Raw genomic sequence first — 12131 nt, 5'->3', positions numbered from 1 at the left:
ACTATATACAACTTTGGTATTTACAGTCTGCAATTTTATGACCACGCCTACAAATGGGGCTTTAGACCATGCTACACACCTGAGTGAATGACTTGAGCAATGCAGGCTGTTATATAAGGCTAGTCTGATAGCGTATCATTAACCTATAAGATAATCACCTGCAACCTGGAAACAGACAGGGTATGAAGACACTGCTATAAATGTAGTGTAGATTTATTGACATTTGGTTATCTGCACCCTCGACTGTTCATCTTTTCTCAGAGAAGTCTAGATAATTGTGGGTGTACTGAATTACTACCAACTGTCTTCTATGAGTTAGGCTGCCTTCTCCACTGTTGTCCTATATCCAAATATTGTCAAGCAAGAATGGTTGTCTGTATCTTTAAATGATATGTAAGTAGTACAATCAAAGTATTGATAGTTTTGGACACACTTTGTTGATAACTTTTATGTTGTTTCAAAAGACTAATTCTTGCATTGAAACAATATTCAAGAGGGAATTTGAAGGACTGTGAAATATTGAGCTTTAAAGGCATATATACTGGTATAGGGAATGGAATTGATTAATTAATTCTACATCAGTACATGTGACATGAGACACGCATGGGAGTGGCATTGACTGACAATCACTGCCTGGAGGCAACGTGAATGTAGACTCTACATTCCTATATATTGTTTGTAGCAGAAACCCAACTCTGTGGCCAATGTGGAGTCAAGTTTGGCTTGGTTTCCATGGCGACAACAATCATGGCATTGAATGGTCAGTTAGTATAGCCATTGGCCCAACCAGGACTGTACAAGAGACGTAGACTCGAGTCAGTCTCTCCCCGCCTTCGTCATTCCCCGGATGTCAATCCTCGCCGGGCGAATTTTTTTTGGCCGCGGTTTGGACTTAGCCTCTGGAGCGAACAGTAGGCTGGTAGTACGAGGCTAGCGGCGCGGTTCCTCCCATAGAGCATGTTTGGTAGGCGTTAGACATGTTGCAGTTTTAGTTTCTACGAAAACGACATGTCGATCTATTGCGCATTCTTTGAGTAGTAACTACAACGCTTCTTTCAAATGGAGCCCCAGTGTTATGTTCGCTGCACAAATCGACGTTTAAGAAAGCAATGGAATAACAGAAGGCACAATCATCTGATTCGACGATTGCTTGAGAGCTAAATCTATTATTGTAATGCTTTCAGTTGTATTATGGAGTCTACTAACGCAACTCAACACAGCTAAGTTACTCGCTGTTCCGCGCTTTAGCATAGATTCTACTACGCATGCTCAAAGTCTTAAACTAATAAAGTCACTACTGTCACATCTCTCCTCTTTTAATAAATAACAAAGTCCTTCAGTCGTGCCGGTTTTTTGATCTCCCGTCCCGATCTGGTCACCTTTTTTGGCGAGCTTGGGAGTTGCTGTCCCTGTTCTGTGCTGTCTGATGGATCTCCTAGGCTGGTATCGTCTTTGTCAACGTTGCCTGAGTCATAGTCCAATCCCTCGCTAAGTTCCGAGAGCGGTTGCGGTGAGGGGTTTAGATGTCGTCGATTTCTGCGCAGAACTTTGCATTGGTGTTTTATCACGTACGACCGCGGAGTGTCGTGTTGCTTTATCACTTCTGCGGGTTCTCATTGTTTTCCCTTTTGCACTTGGACAACTTCAGCTGGGCATAGTTCTCTGCTTGGTCGAGCTCCTTGGCCATGATAGTACTTCTGTTGCCGTTGTCGTTGTTTCAGCTCTTCCGATACGTCACGAGGCATTCGTGGCCTAAGCACTCCTGTCCTGCCGGCAACTTCGTTTTCAAGGTGCGGCCCATGAGGAGCTCAGGTTGGGACGCTTGCAGCTGCGGTATAGGGGTGCTTCTTTGGTTGAGGAGCGCCAGGTACGGGTCACCTCCATCATGAAGTGTCTTTCTGAGCAGGTTCTTAATGGTTTGTACTTTCCTCTCTGCAAAGCCATTAGATTCTGGGTACCTCGGGCTTGTGGTTGTAATGGTGAATCCCCATTCATTGGCAAATGCTTGCATTTCTCTGCTTGCAAACGGCATGTTATCAGATATTATTTCTTTTGGAATAACGTGAGTAGCGAACGTGTACTTCATGGCGTTAATGACCGACGATGATGTCTTGTCTCTCAGTTGCTGAACGTCTATGTACTTGGAATAATAGTCCCTTACTATCAGATAATCTTTTGCTTTCAAAGTCATGATATCCACTCCTAGCTTTTCCCATGGTCTTGTTGGTAGTGCATGTGGCAGAAGAGGCTCCTTAGTATTGCTCCTCCGGAAACGCAGACAAGTCCTGCACTGACTAACCACTCGGTCGATGTCTTTTGTCATTCCTGGCCAATACATGACTGCTCTTGCTCGCTCTTTGCATCTTTGCAGCCCTTGATGAGATTCATGTACAATCTTAAGCATGTCTGATTGTAGCGCCTTTGGTATGATTATCTTCCTTCCTTTGAACAATATGCCCTCTGCCTGATGAAGCTCGTCTCTGATCGTCCAGTATGCTCGTATCTTGGTTGGTACATCCTCAATCTTTGGAGGCCAGCCCATTTCTATTTGTCGATTGAGACATTGTAGCTCTTGATCTGTTGCCGTGGCCTGTTGTAACTGCGCTTTCTTTTTTGCACTTACTGGCAGCGAAGTGACAAATACATGGACCATGACTTGCATGTCACTGGTAAGTTCTGGATCCGTGTCGTGACTTGTCGCCAAGTGCGCCCGCGACAGAGTGTCTGCTGCGTACATTAGCTTGCCTGGAACATAACGAACCACCAGGTCATATCTCTGCAGCTGTAGCATCATTCTTTGGAGCCTTGGTGGTGTTGCACCAATTGACTTCTTCATTATAGCTTCCAAGGGCTTGTGGTCGGTCTCAATATTGGTGGTCTTTCCATATACATACGGGTGAAATTTCTTGCATCCGTAGGTGACAGCGAGCATTTCTTTCTCTATTTGTGCGTAAGCTCTTTCAGCGGTTGTGAGTGTCCGTGATGCGTACGCTACTGGCTTGCCTTGCTGCATGAGACATGCCCCTAAGCCACTCTGTGACGCGTCCGCTTGCACTGTGACCGGTTGCTCAGGATCATAGAATGCTAGCACTGGATCACTAGTGAGTGCTGGCTTTATGTCGTTGATGGCCGCATCATGCTGTGTATCCCATTTCCACATGCTTTCGTCCTTTATCAAATCTCTGAGTGGGGCTGTGATATCGGACTCCGCTGGAATATAGGGGGCCAAGAACTTAATCATGCCTAGCAGTCGCTGTACAGCTTGCTTGTCTTGGGGCTTTGGCATACCCGCAATCGCCTCAATCTTTTCCGGATCCGGTCGCTGTCCCTGTTGACTAAGAATGTGACCCACATACTTCACTTGGCGAACCTTGTACTGTAGCTTCTGGGGACTGAATCGCACATTCCTTTCTCTTGCTCGTTGTAACACCTGAGCGAGGGCCTTGTCGTGTTCCTACTCCGTCTTGCCTGCCACAATCAGATCATCCGCAATCACGTGAACGTTTGGGATGTCCCCAAATGTGCGATCGTTCCTTTATTGCAGCACTTCACTGGCTGAAGCCAGTCCGAACGGCATACTTGTGAAGCACTTTCTACCCCATGGGGTGCTGAATGCACACATCCTCGCTGATTCGTTAGACAATTTGACGTGCCAGAAGGCATCCTTCATGTCGACTACTGTGAATACCGCTTTGCCAGCCAGACGGGCTTGGACATCTGACATTGTTGGTATTTGATGTCTTTCCCTTTTGACGACTTTGTTGAGGGGTCTGTGATCCAGACAGATCCTCATGTTCCCATTCTTCTTTCTGCTATCACAAGATTGTGAAGCCAGTCGGTCGGGCCCTCGACGTCTTGTATAATACCTTGTTGCTGCAGTTTTGCCAACGTCTGTTGCAGTTTGGTTCTCTTTGCATATGGTATGACTCGCGGATGCTGTACCACAGGAATAGCGTCTGCTTGAAGCTTGATGTCATACTCTTTGTCATACTCTCCTATTCCTTTAAACACATCCTTGTTCTGCTCGATGAGTTGCTGCCTGGTGTGACCTGCTTGTATATCCACTGGCACCACATTGTCCACACGCCTGATGAGATCCAAGTCCTCGCATGCTGCTCTTCCAAGGATGGCTAGGTTGTCGTCGATAACATAAAACGTGAGCCTGTTTCTGCAGCTCCCCTTCTTTCTGCTGACTAAACAACTGACCTGAGTTGTGCCTCTGGGTATGATTTGACCACCACCAATTCCTGTAGGAATCTTGCTGGTGGGCTGCAATTTTGTCTTAAGAACTCTGTACACCTTAAAAGGCAAGACGTTTGCTTGGGCCCCGGTGTCCAGCTTAAAATCAATCTGCGCACGCTCCAGATCAAGGCGTTCCGTCCATTCTGCCGTGTCCCGAATATGTGCTATGAATATAGGTGACATCAGTAGCTCTTCATTCTCGTCGCTGCCTTCTTCATATGCATCCTCGACCTGGAATTCAACCTGCCTAATTTGCCTGGCCGATTGTAGACAGACTTTGGCCAGATGGTTTCTCTTGTGACACGCTGAACACGTCTTTCCATAGGCGGGGCACTGTCGAGGTGTTTGGAAGCCTCCGCAATACTTGCATGCCGCTTGCCTGGTCTTGGATGACTTGCCACTATCGTGAATCCTCGAGCTCAGATTGGGCATAGTGTCTGGCTCGTTGCGTCGCTGCTTCTGTGTACCTCGAACGGCGCCTATGGGTACTTTCATCGCCTCTTTGTTCATAGCTTGCACCTGCTCTTTGTTGCTTCTGCTGCTCTGCATATATCCAGCGTTTTCTGCAAAGTAAGGTCTGATTCTCGTAATAATCTCTCTTTCACGCGTTCGTCGCGGACGCCAAACACGATCTTATCGCGTATTAGAAGATCGCGTTGGTCACTGAATTCGCACAACGCCGCTTTTACTTTCAACTCGGTAACCCATTGATCTACTGCCTCACCTTCTAACTGGTCTCTCGACCAGAATCTGTGTCTCTCGTATAGAGTGTTGCGCCTGGGGTTGCAATATGTCTTGAATTGCTGGAGTACAGCGTTGCCATCCTGTCTAGGATCAGGTTGCTTTGCTTCCTATGGCGGGAACACGAACGTCTGGTAGATCTCTTGGGCTTCAGGCCCAGCCACACGAAGAAGTATGGCCATCTGCGTGGCGGGTGGCTTTTTGTCTAACTCAGACGCCTGGAAGTAGAAACGAAATTGCTGTTCCCACTTCGCGCCACGTTTCAGCGAGGTTGCGGTCGCAAAACGACATTTCTGCTGGTGGCTTGAGTCGTTCCATCCTGACACCATGTAATGCTTTCAGTTGTATTATGGAGTCTACTAACGCAACTCAACACAGCTAAGTTACTCGCTGTTCCGCGCTTTAGCATAGATTCTACTACGCATGCTCAAAGTCTTAAACTAATAAAGTCACTACTGTCACAATTATGGTACGTGATGCAGTTACGTTTTCTTCTATGCCAATATTAATAATTAATTTATAATTTATAAACGCAATACATTTCTTCTATGTAATAAGACATGATTAAGTAATGATTTGGAATTGCTAACACAAACAGTGGTTTAGGTAGGGTGTAATTTAGTCAGTTCTAATTAGTGTCCTAGAAAGATGACTGAATAAATACTACTGTAATTATATTAATAACTTAAGTTAAATAATTTCCATTAGCAGTAATCTGTGTTGCTCACACATATCTACATGAAGGGTATTATTACAATGATATTCTATCACTGAACATGTCACATTACATATCAGATTATGCACGTGCATGTCGCTCACAGCCACATCAGTCTGATCAGGAAAGTAATTGCGAGCATTCGAATCAAATTCTACTTCAGATGTCTTTAGATAATCATGGTTATCTATACAGAAGACATGTCATTGTTGATGATGAATTTATGAATTATTTAATTAGATCTTAGAAGCATCATTGTCTCCAAGTGCTAGCTGTTGGTTGTAATGACCTGCAATGAAGTCCAGCCACTTAATTAAAATTAACAATACTTACTTGCAGTCTATCCAAATCTCAAAATTAACAGAACCACCAGTAATGTGACTGTCAATCTGCAGCGACAGTACGACATGTGACTTATATATATATATATATATATATATATATATATATATATATATATGCCTATATATATGCCTATATATATGTATATATATATATATATATATATATATATATATATATGCCTATATATATGCCTATATATATGCCTATATATATGCCTATCTGTATATATATATATATATATATATATATATATATATATATATATATATTTATATCTCCGCTTGCAGGTCATCCAGTAACTTCTAGTTGCCATCTCCTCGCTATGTTTTTCGTAGATGCTCTCATTGACAGGTAGGACAGCTGCTATCAATAAGAACACAGGTGTTCTAAAGCAGATATCAATACAAATACTACTTTTGCATGCATGTTTGATTGCCTTTATGCTTTGTATGTAGTCTCACGTAGCCAACCCTTCTGTTTTTGACTTTTGTTTGGTGGAAAGACTTTCAGAGTCCTTTCTTGGCGTGTAGGCATCAAAAAGGAAGAGGGCTCTATGCAAGTGTAACTGCATGCATGATCTCCATGTAGCACTAGATAATTGTATAGGCACCGTAATTTTACTTGGAATTTGTATAATTATTTACATTGTGTATCTGTAGCTCTGTTTGGTAGTCATTCGACATATATGTCTATTGTTGGAGATCAAAGAATGTATAATGCTGGTGCTACTTATTGATGATTGCAAAGAACTCTGTAAGTGTATTTGAGAACCATGATAGTTGCCACATGTGCCAGGTATGCATCTACTAAGGTTATCTTGGTTTAAAATCAGGGTGATTTTATGTACAACTGTATGTTTTATGTTTCATTCATATTTATATTGAATGACATACATTGAAGTCAAAAATTATGATCCATATTTATTGCATTTGACATTGTGACAGCAGGTATATTGCCTAACTTATTTAATTATGATAGTGGCCTATTTAACTTAAAATTGATGTTTGCCTACATTGATTTTCATGTTGTGGTCTTTACAATGAATGAACATTAATGTGTGTTCTGAACACTAGAATTATAGTAACACTGTCTATCATATTCATTAAAACTCAATCTTCACTTATAGACTATTTGCACAAAACTTACATACACTTATCTATATCACCCTTTTTGCTAATAACTTGCTACTAAATCAATAGTAGTTATAATGAATGGCAATCAAAACAAACTCAACGAAAGGTAATCATAGCTATGAATGTGTCTGCTGAGGCAAACCAGTCAGTATGATCATTTATAACTGTTGACAATACTCAACAGGGATTATAGTGCACTTGCAAATACTGTACTTAGTGCTCGAACGATTGATATTCTTATAGGCTGTCACCACTTTTCGGCATTCTGCTGTCCAAGTTTTACACTTGCTGTCAGTGAATGCTGACGCTTTCCTTTACATTGAATTTGCTTTATGATAGGCAGCGTGTGTCGATCTCGTGCTAAATTAGCTTTTGATTTCAATGAAACAGCATTTAGGGGACGTCCACTATAAGCCTTTGATTTTCCTTTAGGTCCATATTTTCTTCTACCACATGCTGTTGCTTGCACAGGGATTCGCCTGCCACGTCGCATAATCGAACCATTCTTCTTAATGGTAGAATACCCACCAATAACCCAGCCAAACTGATGGAATGCACTGGCTAGTCTTGCCATGGACTGAGCATTTTGCATATTTTCATATCTTGACACAAATATTTAATGCCTTCTTGAAACTGCGGATGTTTATTGTTAAGTTTTGCGCTAATGCTGTGCATTACTGCTTGCAATCTTTTTCAAGGTGGTAAGAGATATGTCTACGAACTGGTCGGAAGTCTTCAGCTTTTCTTCGGCATTAGCATCTTCACACTTTGTTGTTACTCGTTGTACAACAGAACTAAGGCTTTCACTTTGGTCGCAGATTGTAGCTGTAGTCTGTTCATAGTTTTCTTAATGCAGTGACACATAAAAATCTATGTCAGCATCTGCCTTGCTTCCAAGTGCAAGTGTTGCAACTTTTTGTTTTGCTAGTGGGCTTACAGATGGGAAGCAATTCAATGACTGTATGTTGTATTTTAAAACTACTGCAGACTGGTAAACACAAAGGGAACCGTCAATTGCCTTTGCACAACTGCATGTTCCAAGATGCATGTCAACTTCATGAAACTTCTGCTCATCTCCCTTTAGACGATGAGTACTTTGGACCTTGAAATTTGCATTCCCAAGGCATTTGATTGTATTCTGTTGCACTCTTATGGCACCTTTGCCTAAAAAAGTTTCTGAGACAAAATAGTCAAGTCTGTTGTTTGACACAGCTAGCAGTTTTCGTTGGTAGTAATGTTCCATAGTAATGAAGCCAAACATTTCAATGACATTATATGCTTTAATCCTTACGAAGACTTGCTCCTTTATAATCTTGATTCCAGCTTCAGCATAATTATTTGTGTTGTTTCCACGAATCAGAAGAGTATTTCTAAAACAGGTAGCCCGTTCGATTCTTTGTGGCTACAGAGATCTAACATGATTAATAAATTTTGGGTATTAATTTCCAACTTTGTGTGTGTTGAAGCCAGCATAGATCGTATTCAGTTCGAGTTCTGATTTTGCATAGACCATTGACTTGATGATGTGTATTAGATCGATTCTATCTTTGTGTGCTATTTTGTTCTTGCTGTCATGCAGCCAAGTCCATCGTCTTTGCAAGAAGTGGAATGTGCACAAAAGAAGTTGTGCTCCACTCCAGGTAGACTTGATAGCTTCTCGTTCAACTGTGCTATCATCAGTCATTACCAAGCTTGGACCTGTAACTACACCTCTGCTGAAAATGCATTGCTAGGTAGGATGCTCAGCAGTTTCTGGAATCCATACTGCATTGTTTGCTGACGTTCATCTGAAACGATCATTACTCCCAAGGGAACTGAACAACAAGTCTAGCTACAGGAGAGAAGAAACATTGAGTTATTAAAACGATCCAGTGTTGACGTAGAGTCACAAAATATCATTTCTCCTGCCTGTAGAACCATTTCGTGAGCCCTCGACATCAGGTGTGCAGATAGATAGGACCATAGGCTGGTGAACGGCGTCTAGTTTTCTTCTTTCCTTTGAGGGTAATTTTGTGTCTACTTTTGAGTCTGTGATTTCACTGTCAGTTGATTCATATGTTGTTACCTGAAAGGGTTGCAATATTGCTTTTCCTCCTAGATTACCCCATTGTATATTGTATTGGTCCACTTCAGCTTGTAGTTTCTCAAACATTAATTGACCATTTTCAGGTCCCATTTCACTTCTTCTCCAGTCACTGTACAGGCGACTAACATCTTGACGTGACGGGTTGATGGCTCTGTTTGCCAAATCTGCCTGCGAGGTGTTGCCAATAAATGATGTTTGCAGTAGCCTTGACTCGTAAGTGTGGAATGCAGTTGCTGCAGAATGCCCTTCGTCAAATAATTGAAAAAATGATTCTTTTGTTTTTTCTTTGATGGGGCAAAAACTGAGGAAATGAGCACCTCAAATTGGGTGATTGTGATCAAAATCAAGTTTTATTTTTGTGGCATGGGAACAGATGTCATCAGGACGTACTGCTACTGGTTCGTAGTACTTTCTTTGTTGGATTTTGTAGGACTATTGTCCTAGTCGATGGGCAGTCTGTTTTCTTCTTCCTTATTCCATGGACCAAAGTTTGATGACTTGAGTGTGATGACCTTGTTGCTAGTTGCTGTTTTGTGAGGGGCTTATGTTTGTGTTGGCATATCAAGTCTACTTTGTATTTTACCCGTTTCATTGTCGGCTTGTATGTTCTTCTGACTCTTAAGTTCATTGACTGCGAGTCATCATTGCTGAGAGCCAGTTCTTTACGTCAGTCTCAGTGGTGGCACTTGGACGAAAAGCAATTTTAAAGGGTGCATTTGGAACGCCCATGAAGTCTCTTGGCTGACATTCCTGCAGTTGTTCAATCATGTAACTGAAATTTTTAGGAAGAACAAGCTGCAATTGGTTGAGTAAATTTTCCTATGACACAATAAAGGATGGATGAATGCTCAAGAAGGATGTAATAGGACTGGAATTATCATCGCCTTCTTCATCTACCTCTGACTCTATCTTTGACTTCATACTGACTGTGTTGTGTGCACTGGTTGTTACTTTATCAAACAGCAAAGTGCCTGACTCTAATTCTGCTGTTATGCTCTTTCTGATATGAGGCATGGAGTCCTAGCAAACGGTTGTTCTTTTTAGTAATTCATTCTATCGACAAAATTGTTATTTAGTACCTGAGAAAAATCCATTGGTTTTTGCAGCATTACACAGCGAGCATATTCACAAGGAAATACGCCACAATCGTAACCATTGAATTGATGTGGAATATTCTAGATAATAGATGAAGTGTGTGAAGGTGGTGACATAATACTATTATTTTATTGTGACCAGCTCATCTAACAAACTTCTTAGATGACATGACCTTACTACTAATTGTCTCTTCGTGTAGATTAGCTTTAACTGGTAGTATGTTAAGTGACACGTAACTTACTAACTTCTATTTTATTAGCTTCTTATGGGATTTAAATTGTAAAAGTGCTGTTGTAGTCGTATACTTTAGCGATCGTCTTTCAAATAAACTTACTTCAGCTACTTGATGACTCCAACCATAGCTCTCAAATCGCTTCATTAGGAAGTTCCTATTGTTTACAAACAATATGTAACTATTGCATCGGTGTAACAATCTAGAAACGTAGATTTCTGCTATGTTACAAATGTCAAGTTTCAACTGGAATATTAGAAGAGATTATATTTTCTCTACATTGAGTATGTGGGTTATATTGAGTCATGTGTTACTCCACACTGTATAATTTCAAAGTACGATTTTCCATTGCTACCCAATGAGTCATAGTACGTCATAGTTTCTTTCTTGGGTTTACCAACCTGTGAGTATAATATTTAGTAATTGTAGATCAAAACGGTTGCCACAGTTCAAATGTACCATCAGTGTCCAGTGGTTAGAGTTGTCATTGATAACAAATAGAAGCTTTTCATTGTCTGACAATGTCCATTGCTGTAATGAAATATTATTGTTAATCTCAAGCTTATTTTCATTTGAGGAGATTGTGCTCTTTTACCTTTTTCCAGTTACTCACAGCATCATATCCACACAACTTGTACTTTTCCATGAAGAGGCTATCAACCAGTTCAATCTAGAAGTGAACACAGGTTATTGCAAGATTTGCATCTACTTTTGCATTAGATATAATACTGTACTACAGTTATTTCTAAACTGCAGACTGACATGCACGGACACAGGCACATTCATGATAACATTCATATAGATGCCTGCACACATATACATCTTAAACTCTGATTTGGTGTATCCAGTATGGGTTTGGGAGACTTTGCCAATTGCACACACACACACACACACACACACACACACACACACACACACACACACACACACACACACACACACACACACACGCACACACGCACACACACACACACACACACACACACACGCACACACACACACACACACAAAAAGGAAAGCCTGACAAACAGGAGACAGACTAATTGATAATTACTGTTTTCTTTAGTATATAAAGCACTTCTACTAAATTGTTTTTACACATAAAAACAAACACCTTCTCTTTGCAAGGGATAGTGCTTCGAACAAGCTCTAGATGTTGCCGAATAACCTACAGAAAATTAATTAGAATTATGACAATACGCAACCACTTTATCAAATATTGAATTAGTAGAAAATTTTAAATTTGCAATTTATTAACGTTCTGAAAATTTTGTGTTTATTTTACTAGGAGACAGGTCTTACATCATTACTAAGCCATCTGTATTCTTCTAGACATTGAAGGTCTTCAGGTAGGCGCACAGCGCAAAGATCAGATTCCTCTTCCATTCAAATTGTAAACACGGAAGTGACTAGGATACTTCAGCGGCTTCACTGAACTGACGTGCCGGGAGCTAATTAATTCAGATAGTAATTCGAGCTCGAACTGACACGTGATCGCAGCGCTTCATGAACAGCCTCGGAATCCGTTCTGATGATGTACAG

Source organism: Corticium candelabrum, chromosome 17 (assembly GCF_963422355.1).
Source record: "Corticium candelabrum chromosome 17, ooCorCand1.1, whole genome shotgun sequence".
In the NCBI taxonomy this organism is placed as follows: Eukaryota; Metazoa; Porifera; class Homoscleromorpha; order Homosclerophorida; family Plakinidae; genus Corticium; species Corticium candelabrum.
This window is presented reverse-complemented; position numbering follows the sequence as displayed.